This window comes from Choloepus didactylus, chromosome 10, assembly GCF_015220235.1.
Source record: "Choloepus didactylus isolate mChoDid1 chromosome 10, mChoDid1.pri, whole genome shotgun sequence".
Taxonomy (NCBI): Eukaryota; Metazoa; Chordata; class Mammalia; order Pilosa; family Megalonychidae; genus Choloepus; species Choloepus didactylus.
Genome location: NC_051316.1, coordinates 12,777,669 through 12,800,271, shown reverse-complemented (window position 1 = coordinate 12,800,271; position 22,603 = coordinate 12,777,669). Strand labels below are relative to the sequence as shown.

The 22,603-nt window shown below is 38.2% G+C and overlaps 2 pseudogenes; both read right to left on the bottom strand.

Annotated features, from left to right (window-relative positions):
• Window positions 1–2,075, bottom strand: part of LOC119505237 — a 103,916-nt pseudogene extending 101,841 nt beyond the window's left edge.
• The window catches only part of LOC119504660, a 38,088-nt pseudogene that overhangs the window by 12,430 nt on the left and 3,055 nt on the right, over window positions 1–22,603 (bottom strand).

The window sequence follows — 22,603 nt, the reverse complement described above, 5'->3', positions numbered from 1 at the left end:
ATGAACCTCCAGTTTCACCCATCTGTCAGAGAGAGCACTCAGTCTTCTGGGATCCCTTTCCTGGGGCACCGGGATTTTCTGGCTCTCTAAGGTCAATCATCTCTAAACACCACTGTATTTTTCCTTCTTTTTTTAAATTATTTTTTTTTTCTGTCAGCTCCATCTCATCTCCTCTGCAGCTACCTTAGGGTACTTTGCTGGTTGTTAGGGGTTTGTATATATTTATAGCTTGTATTTAAAAGTTCATATTTGTTAATTAAAATCCCAGTTGGAGATAGGTTGTGCTATATTTGCTCACTGCAGGAATGCTACTTTCTCCCACATTGAGGTCTTGCAGCTCAGCCTGCTCTGGGGGAAGGGGGCTTCCAGCATGTTTCCACAATTTTTACTTACAGATTTTATGCTGCAGTCTCAGTCATTCCACTGAATCCAGGTTGGTGTATGATGTGTGGACAGTCATGGTTGTCCCCCAGCAGTTGTTCCAGATTATTTAGCAGTTGTTCCTCATTGTTTATTAGTTGCTCCAGGGTACTAACTAAATTCCACACCTCTCTATACTGCCATCTTTCCCTTCCTCTTGAAAAACTGGTTCTTAATAAGCCCGGTTTATAGGAAACTTGAATGTCCAATTTATTTTGCATACAGAGTTGAATTTCAAGTTTAATTTTGGCCATTTGGAATTCTTAGTTGAGCTTTTTATTCTATTTAGTACACATTTCACAGGCTTTATTTTCCTACTGGGGAATAAAGGATTACATTGAACATCCTGATTTGTTTCCTTCTGATTAAGTATTTGTCTTTCAACATCAGTCTCTTCCAATTTTATTTCTGTAGGCTTCTCTTTTGTACCTCCCATTTGTGAAGATTCTCTTCTTCTCTGTACAGTATCAGACTCAATTTCACCAGCAATTTCTTCACAGAGTTGAAGAATGCTACCTTGTTTGCTCTTTCCTGCTTGCTCTACCTCATTTTCTACACTTGTTCAGGCACTGAAGGCTGTGGACTTTTTGGGATTTTGCACAAGCATTCACTTGTGTTTTAACTGACTTGGCCTTCTCACTCTTTCTAGAGACTACTGAAGTAGCCACTTTTGATCTTTTTATCTCAGAAGTTACAGGCACAGGTTTCATTTCCTCTTTTCAACTAGTCTTCTGAAGACACTTTTCAGATTCTTACAGGTACTGAGAACTACAAATATAAGCTCTCTGATGCTCTACTTTGCATTTTTTCCTTTGGGGGAATTTATTATTTCATTAATTACTGGATTTTCATCCTCTTTAGAGTCAGGTTTTATTTCCAGTATTTTTCTTTTCACATGTTTTTTAATTTGTTTTAACTATTAGATTTACTTTGCATATTGCAACTGTGGTCTTTTATTGTTGATGGTAAACTCTGTTTAACTGATTGAACTTGATTCCAAATTTCTCTACTGCACAAAGACCTTTTTGACACTTCTGTTAACTGTTGTAGTCTTTTCAATCTCCAGTTAAGCTGTTCATTTGATTTAAGGGTTTCATATACTGATTTTTTATGAGATGATTTTTTTCTTTTTTTTCCTTTTTTTGCAGATTCTTGTGAATATCCTTTCACAGTCACCATGGTTTTATTAATGGGTTTAGTAGCCTTTTGATCACTGGATGCTGCCTTTGCTGAACTTGTACTCACACATGTCCCCAATTTTAGGCTGATTTGTTTTAATTTCACTGGAAGATTTAACTAATGACTTTATGGTTTCCTTTGGACCTGATTTTATTTTGTTAGATTCTTTTGAGAACTTTGATGCTGTGCTTCTAAATTCTGATATTATTTAAAAAATAACTTTAGAGGAATTTTCCTTTGATTTCTGGTGAATGGACATCATTCCTGAGTAAGGTCCTCCATTTCTGAGTAGCTTTTAAGAGGATTTTTGTGTCCTGATAGGTGTGAATGCTGTATGTCTAGTATTATTTCAGAAAACAGGTATTAAAAATCTGACTAATGCTGATGTGCATTTTCAACAAAAATATTCATTGCTTCAAGTAAGTTTTCTGTCATATCTATGACATAAGTTGGCATGAAAGTGGAACGATATTTTATTTACTTTGGACAAGGCAATAAAAATCTGAAGAAAATTAATTCTAATTTGAAGGTTGTATGAAAAAAATTGAGTTAATTCAGGTTCAATCTATTTTATTAATTTAGTGATTAATTTTGGTATTAGGCCTAGTCCTATTGGAGGACTTATTAATCACTGACCAGTATGCTTTGACAAAATTTTTGATAACTTTTTTCTTCTGAATTCTAGTTATTGGACTTTCATTCGAAACGTCTTAAAGCTAAAATGTTCCTTTCCTTGTTTGCTGAATCTCTTGACCAGCAGCTATTATATAACCTCCTTTATTTAATAAAATACTTGGTTAATATAGATTTCCTCTTGTGCTGTTGTTTAGTTCTTTTCCCACAAGTTAGAATTGATGTTTCAGCCACCATAACTCATAAAAATCTGACAAGATCATTCCTTATGTTCTTATCACATTACCCAGCACCTTCCTTAGTCATGGCTGACTGTCCCACTGGAGCTGGCAGCCTACCTCACATATGGGTAATGAGAGACATTCAGCTGCTTCTGCCACAACTCTCCTGTGGTGCGGAACACCCTCCAAATAAATTTGAAAAGTAGCTTTTCCAAGTCTACAAAGTAAGCTGTTGGAATTTTGATTGGAATTGCACTGAATCTGTAGATCAGTGTGGGTAGGATTGACATCTTAATGACATTCAGCCTTCCTATCCATGAACATGGAATATGTTTCCATCTCTTTAGGTCCCCTTTTATTTCTTTTAGTAAAGTTATGTAATTTTCTGTGTAGAAGTCTTTTACATCCTTCGTTAAGTTTATTCCTAGATAGTTGATTTTTTTTAGTTGCTATTGTGATTGGAATTTTTTCTTGAGTGTCTCTTCAGTCAGGCCATTTTGTAGTGTATAGGAACATGACTGACTTTTGTGCATTAACCTTGTATCCCACCATTTTGCTGAATTTGTTTATTACCTCAAGTATCTGTGTCATCAGTTTCTCAGGTTTTTCCAAACATAAGATCATATCATTTGCAGATAATGAGAGTTTTACTTCTTCCTTTGCAATCTGAATGCCTTTTATTTCTTTGTCTTGCTGCATTGCTCTGGCTAGAACTTCTAGCAGAATGTTGAATGACATTGGTGACAGCAGACATACTTGCCCATTCCCAATCTTAAGGGGAAGGCTTTCAGTTTCTCACCATTGAGTAGTATTATGGCTGTGGATTTTTCACATATGCCCTTTATCATATTGAGGAAGTTTCCTTCAATTCCTACCTTTTGAATTGTTTTATATCAAAAAAAGGATGCTGAATTTTGTCAAATGCTTTTTCAGCTTCTGTTGAGAAAATCATTTGGTTTTTCCCTTTTGACTTGTTAATGTGTTGTATTACATTGATTTTCTTAGGCTGAACCACCCTTGCATGCCTGGTATGAATGCACTTGGTCATGGTGTATGACTTTTTATGTGTCTTTGGATTTGATTTGCAGGTATTTTGTTGAGAATTTTTGCATCTATATTCATTAGGGAAATTGGCCTTTCTTATAGCATCTGTTCTAGTTTGCTAATGCTGCCAGAATGCAAAATACCAGAGACAAATTGGCTTTTATAAAAGGGTGCTTATTTGGTTACACAGTTACAGTCTTAAAGCCATAAAGTGTCCAACGTACCATATCAGCAATCAGGTACCTTCACTGGAGGATAGCCAATGGTGTCCAGAAAACCTCTGTTAGCTGTGAAGGGATGTGGCTGGTGTCTTTCTCCTAGGACATTCCTCTTTAAGCTGCAGTTTCTCAAAAATGTCACTCGTAGTTTCACTTGGAGTATGTGTCCTCTCTCAGCTTCTCCAGAGCAAGAGTCTGCTTTCAATGGCCATCTTCAAACTGTCTCTCATCTGCAGCTCCTGTGCTTTCTTCAAAGTGTCCCTCTTGGCTGTAGCAGCTTATTCCTTCTGCCTGATCTTATATAGTGCTCCAGTAATTTAATTCAGACCCACCCTGAATGGGCAGGCCAATACCTCCATGGAAATTATCCAGTCAGAGTCATCACCCACAGTTGGGTGGGGCGCATCTCCATGGAAACACTTAAAGAATTACAATCTAATTAACACTGATAGGTCTGCCCACATAAGATTACATCAAAGATAATGGCATTTGGGGGACATAATACATTCAAACTGGCACAGCAACTTTATCTGGTTTTGGTATTAGAGTGAAGTTAGCTTCATAAAATTAGCTAGGTAGTGTTCCATTTTCTTCAATTTTATGAAAGATTTTGAGCAGGAATGGTGTCATTTCTTTTTGGAAAGTTTGGTTAAATTCCCTTGTGAAGCCGTCTGGCCCTCGGCTTTTATTTTTAGAAAGTTTTTTTTTTTAATTTTTTAACTTTATTTCTCAAATAAAAAGCATTTCAAAGCAAAGCAATGCGAAAAACTAAGAAGTAGTTTTGCGTTTACAATATAAATCATTATTTTTTTGTTGTTGGGCTTATATCTTTTTTTTTTACTCTTTTTTTTTATTAAATTCAGTTTTATTGAAATACATTCACACACCATACAATCATCCATGATATACAATCCACTGTCCACAGTATGATAACATAGTTATGCGTTCATCACCACAATCTATCTCTGAACATTTTCCTTACATCAGAAAGAACCAGAACATAGAATAAAAAATAAAAGTGAAAAAAGAACACCCAAATCATCCCCCCATCCCACCCCATTTGTCCTTTAGTTTTTATCCCCATTCCTCCACTCATCCATACACTAGATAAAGGGGGTGTGATCCACAAGGTCTTCACAATCACACTGTCACCCCTTGTAATCTACATTATTATATAATTGTCTTCAGGAGTCCAGACTGCTGGGTTGGAGTTTGGTAGTTTCAGGTATTTACTTCTAGCTATTCCAATACATTAAAGCCTAAGAGGTGTTATCTATATAGTGCATAAGAATGTCCACCAGAGTGACCTCTCGACTCCATTTGGAATCTCTCAGCCACTGAAACTATTTCATCTCATTTTGCATCCCCCTTTTGGTCAAGAAGATACTCTCAGTCCCATGACGCCGGGTCCACACTCATCCCCGGGAGTCATGCTCTGCGTTGCCACGGAGATTTACACCCCTGGGAGTCGGGTCCCACGCAGGGGGGAGGGCAGTGAGTTCACCTGTCGAGATGGCTCAGTTAGAGAGAGAGAGGGCCACATCTGAGCAACAAAGAGGTACTCAGGGGAAGACTCTCAGGCACCATTACATACAACTTCAGACTCTCCTTTGTGGTAATGAGCTTCACAAGGGCAAGTCCCTTGCTCGAGGGCTCAGCACATCAAACCGCCAGTCCCAATGTTTGTGACAACATCAACACCAGTCCAGGTGAGGATGTCCAACACATCCACACCTTCCCCCAGATCCTCGGGGCTGGGGAGGGGGAGGCTGTAAATATGTTTTTTATTATCTGCCCAAATTACTCTAGGATGTGTCACTATTTCACTCCAGCCTATACTAACCTACCGTATCTCACTTCCTATTCAAAGTTCCATGCAATTGTGTTTGAACAAATTGACTGTAGAGTTGTACCATTTAGAAAATTTAGATCCTGTACCAAATAGATATCTATTCCCTTGGTCTCATATGAAAGTTGAAGTTTTAAAACACAATCAGTTTCAACCTTTATCCTTTGGCCTGGCTTGCCCTGGTCTTAACCAGACCTGCTTCATTCATATCACTAATTGAAGTCTGGGCTCCTTTTCAGCTTTTTTTTTTTTTTTTTTTTTTTGACAGGGGCTGTATGCACTAATACTGACATTCATATCTGCCGAGCTCTAGCTCTGAGTTTCAGGTGTCTCAGAGATAAGCATTGTTCCAGAGACCAATCAGGTTATACGCTAGGGGATCAGCATCTCAAAGTTTAGAGATAGGCCTTACAATTCAGGGATAGAGTTTTAACTGCTGTAAGAGCTTACAATCTAGGGACTATTACAATTATTGTGTCCATGTTAGGCTATGATCTAAGATTCAGTTCTGAGTTTACACATTGTAGTTAGTCCATATTGGTGAGGCATCATCCCTCTCACCATGTTTTCTCCAACACTTTTACTCCTATATATATTTTTTCCTACAATTTTATAGAGTTATATTCACATACCATACATTTATCCACAGTGTACAAGCAGTTGTTCATGGTATCATCATAAAGTTGTACATTTATCACCACAATCAGCACTTGAACATACTGATTACTACAAGAAAAATTTTCTTTTTTTAGCAATAAGAAAAAATGATAAAAAGAAAAATAACATGTCATACAATACAATATACTACTAAGGACAGCAAATAACACCACTACCAAGAATCCCATATTACTCCCCTATATCCCCCTCTCATATACATTTAGCATTGGCATATTGCCTTTGTTACATTTAATGGAGATATATTACAATGTTACTGTTGACCATAGACTCCAGTTTGCTTTGATTATGTTTTTTCCTGAATACCATCCCTTTTTCAAATTTCTACATGGTTGACATTCATTTGCTTTCCCACATGCAAAAACATGTTTATATTTGTATATTTAGTAACAGTCATTGGCAACTCCAGTTTTTGCCACGTTATACAGTCCCAGTCTTTATCATCTATCTTTACTTCTGGTGTCATACATTCTCCTATCCCACCTCTTTCAGCTTTACTCACAGACATCTTTGTTCAGTGTACTTACAATACCATGCTACCATCACACAGTATTATGCTATCTATTTCTGGATCTATGCAAACAATCCTAAACATTCTGTAGTCCTTCAGCATCAAATGGCTTATCTCTGCCTTCTTTCTATCTCCTGATGGCCTGTGTTGTCAGCTTTTAACTCCCAAAGTTTGTTCATTAATGTCTGTTCATATTAGTGAGACCACACAGAATCTGTCCTTTTGTTTCTGGCTAACTTCACTCAACATAATGTCCTCAAGGTTCATCCACATTATTACATGATCCATGTCTTTGTTCTGTCTTACAGCTGCATAATATTCCATCATGTGTATATACCACAGTTTGTTTATCCACTCGTCCTTTGATGGACATTTGGGCTGTTTCGATCTCTTGGCAATTGTGAATAATGCTGCAATAAACATTGGTTTACAAATGTCTGTTTGTGTCTTAAGTTTCAGTTCCTCTGAGTATATACCCAGCAATGGAATAGCTGGGTCATATGGCAAATCTATATTTAGCTTCCTGAGGAACCTCCATACTGTCTTCCAGAGTGGTTGCACCATTCTACATTCCCACCAACAATGAATAAGTGTGCCTCTTTCTCCACATCCTCTCCAGCACTTGTCATTTTCTGTTTTTTGGATAATGGCCATTCTGGTAGGTGTGAGATGTGGTTTTGATTTGCATTTCCTTAATAGCCAGTGAAGTTGAGCATTTTTTCATATGCTTTTGAGCCATTTGTATTTCCTCTTCAGAAAAATGTCTGTTCATGTCTTTTGCCCATTTTTTAATTGGATTGTTTGTCTTTCTGTTATTGAGATGCAGGATTCCTTTATATATTTGGGATATTAAACCCTTATCTGATATGTGGTTTCCAAATATCATCTCCCATTGTGTAGGTTGCCTTTTTACTTTTCTGACAAAGTCCTTTGATATGCAAAAGTGTTTAATTTTGAGGAGATCTCGTTTGTCTATTTGTTCTTTGGTTGCTTGTGCCTTGGGTGTGAGGTCTAAGAAACCACCTCCTTTCACAAGATCTTTAAGATATTGCCCTACATTTTCTTCTAAGAGTTTTATGGTCTTGGTGCTAATGTTTAGGTCTTTGATCCACTTGGAGTTAATTTTGGTATAAGGTGTGAAATGGACATCCTCTTTCATTCTTTTGGAAACGAATATCCAGTTCTTCAAACACCATTTATTGAACAGGCTGCTCTTTCCCAGTTGCTTTGGCTTCACTGCCTTTCAAAGATCAGTTGTCCATAGATGTAAGGGTCTACTTCTGAACACTCAATTCGATTCCATTGATCAGTATATCTGTCCTTATGCCAGTACCATGCTGTTTTGAGCACTGTAGGTTTGTAATATGCTTCAAAGTCAGGTAGTGTGATACCTCCCACTTCATTCCTCTTTCTCAAGACATTTTTGGCTAGTCGGGGCACCTTACCCTTCCAAATAAATTTAGTTATTGGTTTTTCTATTTCTGTAAAGTAAGTTGTTGGGATTTGAATTGGTATTGCATTGAATCTGTAAATCAGTTTAGGTAAAATTGCCATCTTAACTATATTTAGTCTTCCAATCCATGAACATGGTATGTTCTTCCATTTTTTCAGGTCTTGTTCAATTTCTTTTAGCAGTTTCTTATCCTTTTCTATGTAAAGGTCTTTTGTGTCCTTGGTTAAGTTTATTCCTAAATACTTGATTCTTTTGGTTGCTATTGTAAATGGGATTTTTTTCCTGATTTCCTCCTCTTGTTGCACATTACTTGTGTACAGAAACACTACAGATTTTTGCGTGTTGATCTTGTAGCCTGCTACTTTGCTGTATTCATTGACTAGTTCTAGTAGCTTTGCTGTAGATTTTTCTGGATTACCTACATATACAATCATGTCATCTGCAAATAGTGAAAGTTTTACTTCTTCCTCTCCAATTTGGATGCCTTTTATTTCTTTTTCTTGCCTAACTGCTCAAGCTAGAACTTCCAGCACAATGTTGAATAACAATGGTGATAGTGGGCATCCCTGTCTTGTTCCTGATCTTAGAGGAAAAGCTTTCAGTCTCTCCCCATTGAGTGTGATGTTAGCTGTGGGTTTTTCATATATTGCCTTTATCATATTGAAAAAGTTCCCTTCTATTCCTATCCTTTGAAGTGTTTTCATCAGGAAAGGATGTTGAATTTTGTCTTATGCCTTTTCTGCATCAATCGAGATGATCATGTGGTTCTTCTGCTTTGATTTATTGATGTGGTGTATTACATTAATTGATTTTCTTGTGTTGAACCAGCCTTGCATACCTGGAATAAATCCCACCTGGTCGTGGTGTATAATTCTTTTAATGTGCTGCTGGATTCGATTTGTGAGTATTTTTTTGAGGATTTTTGTGTCTATATTCATTAAAGAAATTGGTCTATAATTTTCTTTTTTTGTAGTATCTTTGCCTGGTTTTGGTATTAGGGTGATGATGGCTTCATAGAAAGAGTTAGGTAGCTTTCCCTCTTCAATTTTTTTGAAGAGATTGAGCAGGATTGGTACTAATTCATTCTTGAATGCTTGGTAGAATTCACATGTGAAACCATCTGGTCCTGGGCTTTTCCTTTTTGGGAGCTTTTTGATGACTGACTCAATCTCTTTATTTGTGATTGGTTTGTTGAGGTCATCTATTTCTTCTTGAGTTAATGTTGGTTGTTTATGCTTTTCTAGGAAGTTGTCCATTTCATCTAAGTTGTCTAGTTTATTAGGATATAGTTGCTCATAGTATCTTCTCATTATCTCCTTAATTTCTGCAGGGTCGGTAGTTATATTTCCTTTCCCATTTCTGATTGCCTTTATTTGCATCTGCTCTTTTTTTTTTTTTTTTTTTTTTTTTTTTTGTTAGCCTAGCCAGTGGTCCATCGATTTTATTGATTTTCTCAAAGAACCAACTTTTGGTTTTGTTGATTCTCTCTATTGTTTTCCTGTTCTCAATTGCATTTATTTCTGCTCTAATCTTTGTTATTTCTTCCCTTCTGCTTGCTTCGGGGTTAGTTTGCTGTTCTTTCTCTAATTCCTCCAGGTGAGCAGTTAACTCTTCAATTTTTGCTCTCTCTTCTCTTTTAATATAGGCATTTAGGGCAATAAATTTCCATCTCAGCACCGCCTTTGCTGCATCCCATAAGTTTTGATAAGTTGTGTTTTCATTGTCATTTGCCTCGAGGTATTTACTAATTTCTCTTGTAATTTCTTCCTTTACCCACTGGTTTTCTAAGAGGGTGTTGTTTAGCCTCCATATCTTTGTGAATTTTATGACCTTCTGCCTTTTATTTATTTCCAACTTCATTCCATTGTGGTCTGAGAAAGTGTTTTGTATAATATCAATATTTTTAACTTTGTTGAGACTTGCTTTGTGACCCAACATGTGGTCTATCCTAGAGAATGTTCCATGAGCACTTGAGAAAAAAGTGTATCCTGCTGTTGTTGGATGTAGTGTTCTATAAATGCCTGTCAAGTCTAGTTCATTTATCATACAATTCAACATCTGTTTCTTTAGTGATCCTCTGTCTAGATGTTCTATCCATTGATGAAAGTGGTGTATTGAAGTCTCCAACTATTATTGTAGAGGTATCTATTTCTCCTTTCAGTGATCGCAGTGTTTGCCTCATGAATTTTGGGGCATTCTGGTTTGGTGCATAAATATTTATGACTCTTATGTTTTCTTGATGAATTGACCCTTTTGTTAATATATAGTGTCTTTCTTTGTCTCTTTTAATTGTTTCACTTTTGAAGTCTAACCTGTCTGATATTAATATAGCTACTCCCGCTTTTTTCTGGTTGTTTTTTGCATGAAATATCTTTTTCCAACCTTTCACTTTCAGTCTATGTTTGTCCTTGTGTCTAAAGTGAGTTTCTTGTAGACAGCATATAGATGGGTTCTGTTTTTTAATCCATTCTGCCAGTCTGTGTCTTTTTATTGGGGAGTTTAATCCATAAACATTTAGTGTTATTACTGTAAGGGCAGTACTTTCTTCTATCATTTTGACTTTTGGATTTTATATGTCACATCTTATTTTTTCCTCTCTCTCTTTTTACCCTTTCTGATAATCTTCATTTCTACATTCTTCTCCAAACCTCTTTCTCATGTCTTTTCCTATCAGCCTGTAGCACTCCCTTTAGTATTTCTTGTAGTGCCGGTCTCTTATTCACAAAATCTCTCAGTGTCTGTTTCTCTAATTTTCTGTCTTTTATAAGAGTTGGCAAATTTTCAGTGAATATGTCTTCTATTACTCTTTCTGCCCCCTTTTCCCTCTCTTCTCCTTCTGGGATACCCATAACACGTATATTTGTGCATTTCATGTTGTCACTCAGCTCCCTAAGACCCTGCTCATATTTTTCCATTTTTTTCACCATCTGTTGTTTTGTGTGTATGAATTCGAATGACCTGTCTTCCAGTTCACTGATCCTTTCTTCTGTCTGTTCAAATCTACTGTTGTGTCCCTCCACTGTGTTTTTCATCTCCTCCATTGTGGCCTTCATTCCCATGAGTTCTGCCATTTGTTTTTTTAAGTTTATGAATTCTTCTTTATGATCAGCCAGTGTCTTCTTTATATCCTTCAGCTCTTTTGCTATATCTTCCTTCATTTCATCAAATTTATTTAGCATTAGTTGCCTCCACTCCTGTGTCTCAGCTGAGCTATTAATTTGTTCCTTTGGCTGGTCCATGTTTTCGTGTTTCCTGGTATGGCATGTTATCTTAAGTTGTCTAGGCATCTGATTTTCTTGATTAGTTTATTTTGGAGCTTGTTTTCTGTCTTTTACCTAGTGGTTTTCTTGTTGGTTGGCTTTGTTCTCTGGCCTCTGTTATTCAGTTCAACTTATTCTAGACCTCTAACTTAGGTTCTATTCAGAATTTTTCCCCTCTTGTTTTTTCTGTTCCTTGCTCTGCCTCTATGTAACCTTTTTGTGAGTGGGTCTTGTCAGATATGGTCAACCCTAGGCAGATTTTCCCAGTCTAGTGAGGCCCAGGTCTCACTGGGAGGGTATGGAGTTTTCCTGAGAATGAGACCCTCCTGTGAGGCCTTTAGAATTGGTGCTTTTCCTCTCCTGTCCAGCAGGTGGTGCTGGCCAGCCCGCAGCTCCCCCACCAGTGTAAGGAGGTATGGAGCCTTTAGTTCTCCTGGTGACTCTGATCCTGTCAGGGGCGTGGCTGACTAAAGCCAGAATCTGAATTCCAGCCCCTGGGGTCTGAATTCCCAGAAGGAGGACTGCCAGTTGAGCTGGACCTCCCTCCACTCTCCCAGTCCTCAGAACTCCAGTTGTCTCTCAGGGGCACTATTCCCTTCTCCTCTCTCCTCTTTGGGGCCTCTCCATGTAGATTCCTTGGTCAGCCTGAGTTGCCAATTAAAGACGGGGGTGGAGGCCTTCAGTAGTGAATATGGAATTCAAAGACACTGTGGGTACTCTGTCTCCCCCAAGCCCAGCCTAGTCCCTCAACCTGGGCTTTCCAATAGAAAATAACCACATATATTACTTTTAGATTTAAAAAAAAAAAAAAGTAGAAAAGAAATCAAGAAAAAGAAGAAAGGGAAAAAAAAAAAAAAAAAAAGTGTCTCTTTTAAAAGTCTTTCTCCAGCCTGGAAGTTTTGTCAGTGTCAGAATAGAGCATTTAAATATATGCTTTGGGCTACTGTCTGATAATTACTCTCCAACCACTTCAGTTCCACCCCTGCCGGGGGCTACTGAAATGCAAAAAGATAAGAGATCAGTGAGAAGCCAGAAGGGACAAAATGTAGGGGGAAAAATAAATGGCTTTTTTGGAGTCTGGGAATGGGTGCCCACTTTTATGTGCCCCCACTTCTCAGAGTTCAGCCCTTCTTTAGCACCCCAGCTCCCAAAGTTAATTAATTAATTTGTTAATTAATTCTGCAGTTGAGGCTGGGTTGAGCCTCCCTTCTTGCCCTCAGCAGATTGCTGGTTTTTGGTTCCTCCCCCCCCTTTCAGGGAGCTGGCAGAAAGACAGTCTGTGTGGTCTGGGTGGGGAGGGGTGCCAGACCCCTGGTCCGGGGAACTTACAATGTTCCCTGCGATCTCAGCTTTTCCTCCAATTCCAAACTTGTGTCCAATGTGTGACTGGTTACTGGAGACCCTGAAAACACTGTTTCTTATAGTTCTTGGGTAATTGCCAGCTGCTCTAGGGGAGAGATGAAATTCTGCTCCTCACCACTCTGCCATCTTGCCCCGCCTCCTCTATTTTTAGGAAGTTTTTGATGAATGTTTGGATTGCTTTACTTGTGATTGATTTATTGAGGTCTTCTATTTCTCCTCATGTCAGTTTAGGTTCTTTTGTTTTCAGGAAATTATCCGTTTCCTGGAAATTATCCATTTCCTCTAATTTGCCTAGTTTGTTGGCATATGGTTGTTCCTAGTATCCTCTTATGATTTTTAAAGTATCTTTTGGATCTCCAGTAATGTCCCCCCTCTCATTTATAATTTTATTTGGGTCTTCTCTCTTTTTGACTTTGTCAGTCTAGCTAAGGGTTTGTCAATCTTGTTCCCAAAGAACCAACTTTTGGCTTTATTTATTCTATTATTTTTTTGTCTTTCATATTATTTATTTCAACTTTAATCCTTGTTATTTCTTTTCTTCTACTTGCTTTAGGGTTAATTTGCTGATCATTCCCTAGCTTCTTCAGTTCTGTTAGTTCTTTGATTTTAGCTCTTTCTTCCTTTTTAATGTATGTGTTTAGAGCTATAAATTCCCCCCTCAACACTGTTTTCACTGCATCTTACAGGTTTTGATATATTGTGCTCTCATTTTCATTCATTTCTAGACATTTAGCAATTTCTCTTGCAATTTCTTCTTTGACCCATTGATTGTTTAGGAGTGTGTTGTTTAACATCCACGTATTTGTGAATTTTCTGGATCTGTGATGGTTATTGACTTCTAGTAGCATTCCATTGTGGTCAGAGAATATGCTTTGAATAATTTCAATCTTTTTAAATTTATTGAAGCTTGTTTTATGCCCCAGTATATGATCTATCCTGGAGAATGTTCCATGAGTGCTAGAGAAGAATGTATATCCTGGTAATTTGGGATGAAATGTTCTATACATGTCTAAGTCTAATTCATCTATCACTTTATGTTCTCAGTTTCCTTATTGGTCCTCTGTGTGGTTGTTCTATCTATAGGAGAGAGTAGTGTATTGAAATATTTCAATATTATTATAGAAATGTCTATTGCTTCCTTCAGCTTTGCCAACGTTTGTCTCATAATTTGGAGTACATTTATAATTACTTCTTCTTGGTGAGATGTCCTTTTTATTAGAATATAGTGTCCTCCTTTGTTTCTTATGACATTCTTGCATTTAAAGTCTATTTTTTTTCTGAAATTGGTATTGCTACCCCTGCTTTCTTTTGGCTGTACCTTGCATGGAATGTTTTTTATCCATCCTTTCACTTTCAATCTCTTTTGCCTGTGGGTCTAAGATGAGTCTTTTGAAAACAGCATGTTGATGGTTCATAGTTTTTAATCCATTCTGCCAATCTATGTCTTTTAACTGGGGAGTTTAATTAATTCATATTCAATTTTATTACTGTGAAGACAGATCTTGAATCAGCCATCTTATCCTTTGGTTTTTAGTTCTCAGATCTATTTTTTTTCTCTCTCTCTATTTCCATTAAGTTACCCTTTCTAATACTCTTCAGTTCTGTGCCCTTCTCCAGCCCTCTCTCTTCTGTCATTTTTGTCAGCTGCTAGAGCTTCCTTTAGTATTTCTTGCAGGGCAGGTCTCTGTTAACAAATTTTCTCAGCTTTTGTTTGTGAAAATTTTAAACTTTTCCTCAATTTTGAAGGAGGGCTTTGCTGGATAAGGAATTTTTGTCTGACAATTTTTTTTTTCTTTCAGAATTTTAAATATTTCATACCATGGCTTTCTTCCCTCCATGGTGCCCTCTGAGTAGTCAGTACTTAGTCTTGTGTTAGTTCCTTTGTATGTGGTAAATCACTTCTCTCTTCCTGCTTTCAGAACTTTTTCCTTCTTTTTGGCATTTGTCAATATAATCACAATATGTCTCAGAGTGGGTTTATTCGGATTCATTCTATTTGGAGTTTGTTGGGCATTTTTGATTTGCATATTTATGTAGTTTAGAAGGGTTGGGAAGTTTTCCCCAAAAATGTCTTCAAATACTCTTACTATTCCTTTACACTACTCTTCATCTTCTGGAACACCACTCATTCTTATATTTGTGCACTTCCTGTTGTCCATCATTTCCCTGAGATCCATTTCAAATTTTTTTTTCACCATTTGTTCTTTTTTGCTTTTGCATTCCATCATTCTGTCCTCTAGTTTGCTAATTCTTTCCACTGTCTCTTCAAATCTGCTGTGTGTCTCAAGAATATTTTTTAATTTGATAAACTGTATCTTTCATTGTCATAAGATCTTCTATTTTTAAGTTTACTGTGTCAAATTCTTCTTTATGCTCTTCTAGGTCTTTTTGACGTCCTTTATATCCTTAGCTGTCACACTGAAGTTGCTTTGGAGATTTGTGTATACTTTGATTAATTGCTCAAAGTTTTGTGTCTCTTTTGGCTTTTTAAGTTGGACGTTTGGGTTGTCCATAATTATATTTTTCTGTTGTTTTTTTTCCTTTTGGCATATGTTTATCTTGATGGAGTTAATTTAGGATATGCATGATTATGTAGACATTTATCTATAATTTGAAAGAGCTATAGCTTAATGGAGGTCACTTTTCCTGTAATACCAGCAGATGGTGCTCTTGAGCCACCTCTTCCCTAAGCCAGTTCTCCCCCAACTTCATCTATGCACTAAGCATGGTTGAAACTAGGTGGAAATCCAATCAGTGCACCAATTTTCTGCATGCACTGGGGACTGCCAGCCCTTTGGTTGGGGTCAAGCCCTGCACAATTTGGCAGGAAGTCCATTCCAGAACACAGTGTTCCTGGGAGTTCCTGGGGCTGCAGATGGACTACTCTGGGGCTGCAGAGATGTGTGTTTCATCTTCCAGCTCAGATGCCCCTCAGTCCTTGTTTGCTGTGTGCCTGCAAATCCCTGGATTTGGAAAGGGGCTCCTGGCACTTCCATGAAGCATCCTTGCCTCTTGGTTGTGCATGCTATGGACTTCTGTTGAGGAAAAGTGGATGTGTTCACAAGACTAGCAAATCCCAAGTTCTCTCATGGGAGCTCTTGGCCATAGGCTGTGAAGTGTTATCTCCCCAGCCAACTGCTGAGCCAGGTGCATGGGGCTTAGCTGTTTACTCCATGCTCAGCAGCCAATTCCCAGCTCATCAGCTCTCAGCCATGGAGCTGTGAAGGGTTGTCTCCCCAGCCAACTGCTGAGAAGGGTGCATGGGTTGTGGAAGACTGCTCCCTTCTGTGCTTGCCAGCCTGCTCCAACCACCTGTTCCTGGCAGCATTCAGGTCTGAACCCTCACCTGTCTTAAGTGCAGTCTCTTGGCTTCTCCAGCTACATCCTCACCATGTGGTATAGATATCCCTGCCCAGCCAGTGGCACATTGGAACTGCTATTCTGGAGCACTGTCTTTAGTGTTTTTCATGGAAGAGAATTTCCTCTGTCTCTCCTAATCCACTTTCTTCCCAGAAGTCCCCAAATGTATAGCTTTTTGTAAATTGCAAATAAGAAAGATAACTTCCAGGAATAAATTTATCCTAAACATTAGCCCAAGTTGTTTCTTCAAAATTTAGTTATTATGGGGCCATGTTCTATCTTCTTCACAAATGTGAGAAAGTCTACCTGACTCTATCCCATGGTGGATGAAAATACACCTTTCTGTGTCCTATTTAGTGAATCTTTAATCTCCATCATTGTGCCTTTCATCCCCATAATTTGTTATGTTTCTTTTTATACTCTCAAACTCTTCATGTTCACACATCTTGGTGTCCTTCAGCTCTTTGTCCATATTTTCCTTTATCTCCTTCAACTGGTTTAGGAGATTTGTCTGAACATCTTTCATTAAGTGTTCCAAGTTTGGCATCTCCTCTGACGTTTTAATTTGTTCACTTGACTGAGCCGTATCTTCCAGTTTCTTAGTATGTCTTGTAATTTTTTGTTGATGTTAAGGCATCTGAATATCTTGATGAGTTAAATCTGCAGATCCATTTCTCCCTCTAGGGATTTATGGCTGATTGGCTTTGTATTATGGGTCTTCATTGACACTTGCTCCAATTTATTCTAGCCTTTTTTTACTTTTCAGATTTTTTTCAGCTCTTCTTCCTCTGATTCTTGTCCTGGATAAACAGCACAATTTTTAAGATTGCCCTTTTTGTGCAAATGTTTCACATCCAGGAGAAAGTTTCCTTTCCTCTGTTCCCTTCTCTAGGAATCTTGATCTGTTTTGTTCATTTTTGTGCAGAATTTTCTCTCCTGCTCCTATGATTTTTAAAAATTCTCTCCCTCACTCAGTGCCCCATTTTCCTTAGTTTTCTGTTCTGAGACTGATCTAAGAGCCATTCAGTTTAACCACCCCCCTCCTATTTTTTCTTTCAGGATTTTCTGCTTCCAGTTTCTTCCCTGTTATGGTATCCCATCTAAGGAGCCAGATGGGTTCAATTCAGTAAAGTATGTTTTGGGCTTAGGAGTCCAGCCAATAGGAACTGCACTGAATGAGGGAACAACAGTTTTTGCTACCAGTTCTACCAGCATCTTCCTCCCCACATCCCATGGGATCTTTCATATGCAGCACTCTTCAGCAGTTTGTGTTCTTCCATAAGTCTGTGCAGATTTAGGTCTCTGTGCCTGGATATGCATTGGGTTTTAACTTTCTACTGCAAGTGGCTCTATGGGCTTTGTCCATGGTGGGAGGGACCCAGGCTGCTGTCTTTGCCAAGATGCACAGAACCAATGGGGAAGGGAACAAGATCAAACCCACATGTCCCAGAAATCTTTTTTCTTTGATTCAGCACTTATGGTGTACTTCTCCAGTCCCTATCATCCTTCAGAGCTCTAAGCAAGTGGGATTTGTTCATTTGCTAAATCTTTTGTGAGTCTTTCTCAGGGTATGCCCTACATTGCCATGTTGATGACATCACTCATGCCCACTAATGACAGTATTTCTGAGCTCCAATTTAATGTTTACTATGGGCAATAATATTGGATTTCATGAAAAAGTATTCCAATATATAGTAACCAGAGCCTACAGCTGGCACTTGAGAATCTAGCATGTGCCGTACAACTGGGTTCTGGAGATCTACAAGTGTCCCCATAAGAGTAGAGCACCACATAGTTAATTGGACAGAACTTAAGTGTGGGCTCACCTGGCCTGACAATAACAGCACCCTATTTAGCTATCGCCAATATAAAAAAGTGTACTGTTCATACAAGGTGGCTGGATGGACTTTTACTGACATCCAGCTAACTAAAAAGAGATACTCATTTGCCACATAACTGGTGGGTCAAGGGGACTACTCTATAACTAGCATTAAAAGCTGAGCGTTATATGTGGGGCTCATTTATATAATGGTTTTCCCCCATTCAGGTGGAGGTGATACAGTTAAAAACATTTAGTTCCCAATATCACTGAAGAAACATATCACCCTCTAAAATCACCAATGTAGGCTGTTTTGTACATTGTCACCATTGTACAAAGGATAAACCCCTCTTGCAGCACTGCACTATTCAGCATCAGTGTATATTTATTATCTCTGGAAACAGGGTACATGAACTACAAGAAATATATATAACATCCATTATTATTGAAAGGGAATTTAATTCTATATTAGATTCACTGGGGCCCCTCCAACATGAGGTAGACAGTGCAGAGTCCTTTGACCTCCAAACTGCAATACTGGATATTATGGCATAATTGGGTTCATGCACTATGCTGGGAGAGAAATGTTTTCACATAAGTAAATCAGGACATGTAACACAGAGAACATAAAAAAATGCCATTCAATCCTCCATAAAATTGGGGAAATATAGCCCTTTGACCTATTCAGCTGGATTGTGCTAGGCACTGGATGAGGTATCTGGTTGCAATACCTCACCAAGCAGGCCTAGTCAATGTGGTGATTACACTGATCACACTGCAGGCCAATTGTGTATGTGTATATGTATGTGTGTGTGTATGTAACACCTACTTACTGCAAGACTAAATTGCTTTATTTCAAAGAAATTTAAAAATCTAATATTGGAATAAACAGAAATATGAGTTTCTCTCTGTGGAGATTGGGTTGAGGTGTCTTCTCTGTTATCAGCATTCACAGTAACTGAATCAGACTTCTGAGATAGAGAAGCACAATTCCTGATAGTCTGCTACTGTGTGTAGCCTCATCTGATAATCTGTCTTTACCATTAGCTGAAATGCATGAAAAAAAAAAGATCACTATGGCAAATTGATAAAATATTTTTGAGGAATCCATTCCAGCAATGAAAAATGGCATTGGCATTGTCCTGAAAGTAATAAAAAATGCTTTATATGTAAATAATAAACTTCAGGACAATTACATGAGCAGAAGCACACTTAAAAGTCAGTTCCAATATGAGCAAAGATTAGAAAGCTTAAGAAGTAATGATTCAATTATGTTTTAGAAACTCACTAATAAATGTGAGGGTTAACAGCATTTGACTTGGCTTTCAACTACTGACAAGGTCACATAACAGTGCTTTCTATGGGCTACATATTAGTTTTGCTGGTTTACTTCCTGCTTCACAATAAAAATGGTTTCATATCCTGTTACATTATTTTTTCTTACTTAAAGGGCAATTATTTCATACAAATGGGAATTTTTCAATCTTATGGTAATAAAAACCAAGTATTTTTCCATCTGCTTTCATGGATCACCTGTAATTCAATGCTGAAATGTTACACTTTCTGTTAATCTGGTGGGAGTGTCAATAAAGAAAAATTCCCCTCATGTAGGTGCCCCGTGTCTCTTTAGCATCCATACAGTTTCAGAAAGTACTTGACTATGCAAGTGAGGAAATGCCTCAGGCTCTCCACAGTTCTTGACAAACCAGACGTAGACTGGAATTGTACTGAATCTTAGATCACCTGTAGAACTAGTACCTTAAGTATTAGTTCCTTGGGTCTTTGAATCCATGTATGGATTCAAATAGATCTTTAAGTTATCTCTAAAAAATCTGATATAATTAGATATTCTTTAAGTCCTTCAATATTTTAATTTTCAGTATAAAGCTTTACACATCTTCCATTAAAATCATCCCCATTTTTAAATTTTGAAACTATCATAAAGGCTTCTATTTTGTGTAACATTTTTAATTGCTAGTAAATAGGAATACAATTGAATTTTATTTGTATTTGTAACTGTGACCTTCCTAAATTTACTAAACATTCAAAAAGTTTAATTTAATTAACTTAAAGGTTTCTACATAGCCAATCATGCCCTCTGCAAATAAACAGGATTTCTCTTTACCAAGCCTGTTCCTCCTCCTACACTGATATATTGCACCAAGTCCTCCACTATAATATTAAACAGGTGATGAGAGAAGATAGACTTTCCTTATTCTCTAGGGGCAAAACATTCAGTCTTTCAATATTATGTACGATTTGAGCTGTATTGGTAAGAATAGACATAATTCTTGTGACCTCAACTTCGTGGGAATACATTGTTTCTTAAATTTATGAATGATGGCTGAAAGGGATATATGCATGCTCTGAATCACAATTTTTCCCAAGTTAATGTCTTCATGGACTGGTTTTCCACAACTGGTCCCTCTAAATGGCAGTACTTTTGGTTTGCTAAAGCTGCTGCAATGCAATATACCAGAAATGGCTTTTACAATGGGGGTTTATCAGTTCATGGATGTACAGTTCTAAGGCCATGAAAACATCATAATTAAGGCATCAAGCATCTGGGGTTTCTCTGTCACACAGGAAGGCACATGGAATCTTCTGGTGCTCTCCCAGGGTTTAGCTTTTGGTTTCTGTGGCTTTCTCCAAACTGTCTCTTGGCTTCTTTCTTAGCTTCTCTCTTAGCTTCTACCAGAGATAAACTCTGGATTACATATCTCAGTTTCCCTCAACTCTCTGCTTGTTTTTCCTGGGGCATTTGTAAGTGTCTCTCTACTCTATTCAAAATGTCCCTGCCTTTTATCCTCTTGGAGATTCCAGCAAGGAGATTAAGACCCACCTAGAACGGGCAATGACATATCTCCATGGAAACAACCTCATCATGAGTACCCACCCACAGTAGGTCTGCCCCACAAGATTGGATTAAATGGACATAAGCTTTTCTGGGGTACATAACAGATTCAAACCAGCCCAGTACCCATGGGTCTTGTAGGTTTTGGGAACCGTTTTACATACTTGATTAACAAGACTTGATTCTTGTAGTGAGTTCTTACACTCTTTAATGGTAATGGTAACCACATGGAATTCCTCTTGACTTAGTGAACACTGAGGGTCAAACCTTCTCACCCAGTGAAGATCCTCGACACTCAGATGAAGTACTGTTCCCTCTAAGATAAAACAAGGCAAAGATATCTGCTTTATCCTTCAGATTCTTAATCACTAACTCAAAAGATGACCCTTACCTTGTAGAGGCACCCAAAGTGCTGTCCCATTCAACTACACATGCTTACCCAAGATGCCCAAATTAAACTTCACACATCCTCCAATCCCCAAATGTATTACATTTCCACCAGAGATCTCCATAACCCAGTCTGCAGACACCCAATCTTTTGCACCAAACCATCAACCACTCTCCATCAGAGTAACAATCAATAGTGTCCACAGGCTCCCTAATCTGACCTTTTCCCCCTGAATGCTGGTCAATAGTCAAGACTGTCCCCTGCCACCTCAATAGCTTTCTTTCAATTACAGCTGCCCTCTTCACTGTTCCGAGGCCCAGGCCCCTTGGAGTCCTCTTTGGATGTGTACTCAAATCACTGGTGCTCTGGGTGTGTTGTCTACTGAAAGCCAGGAAGTCCATGATTTGAAATCCCACATATCCATGATCACATACTAAGCCCCTAGGTTACCACCTACTGAACACATAAACAACAGACACAGAGCTTCCAAATGACTGCAAACAAGACTGGCAACACACACACATACTCTGATCACACCTCCATACAGACCACCCACATGGCTACACTCTTATCAAAGTATCTGCAATGACAACAATGGAGTTTATACTAGGCAGTCCACAAAGCCAATGAGAAACCTGGATAAAACCATCAAAACTGTTGGAAGGCATTGGAGATTAGCCAGTAGATAGGACTTGAGGGGTTACAGTCTCTTTGAAGAAGAGAAGCACAGTTTTGAGTGCCAAGTCTACACTGGATTTTCTGCTGAAGCACTTGACAATTTTCAGGGTTGGATTATAAAATTCCAAAAGGAAGAGTCAGCCTTTCTGGGCTGACAACAAAGAGGGTAACATTTTCTGTAAGCAAAACATAGGGACTTCTGATTCCAGGTGAGATGTGGAGTAGAGGCAAGGCAACAACTAAATAAATGATTCATTAAAACATTCATGCATTAAAGATTGTGCCAGTTTGGATGTATTATGTCACCCAAAATGCCATGTTCTTTGATGCAATCTTGTGGGGGCAGACATATTAGTGTTGATTAGGTTGGAATCCTTTGTTTCCATGGAGATGTGACTCAATCCACTGTGGGCTAGACCTTTGGTTAATTTCCAAGGAGGTGTTACCCCACCCATCCAGGGTGTGTCTTAACTGAATTACTGGAGTACTATAAAAGTGCTGCAGCCAAGAGAAACACTTTGAAGAATGCACAGGGGCTGAGTGTGGAGCTAGAATCAGCAGATGCCAGCCACATGCCTTCCCAGCTAACAGAGGTTTTCTGGATGCCATTGGCCTTCCTTTGGTGAAGGTATACTTGTGTTGATGCCTTCATTGGACATTTTCATGGCCTTCAGTGTAA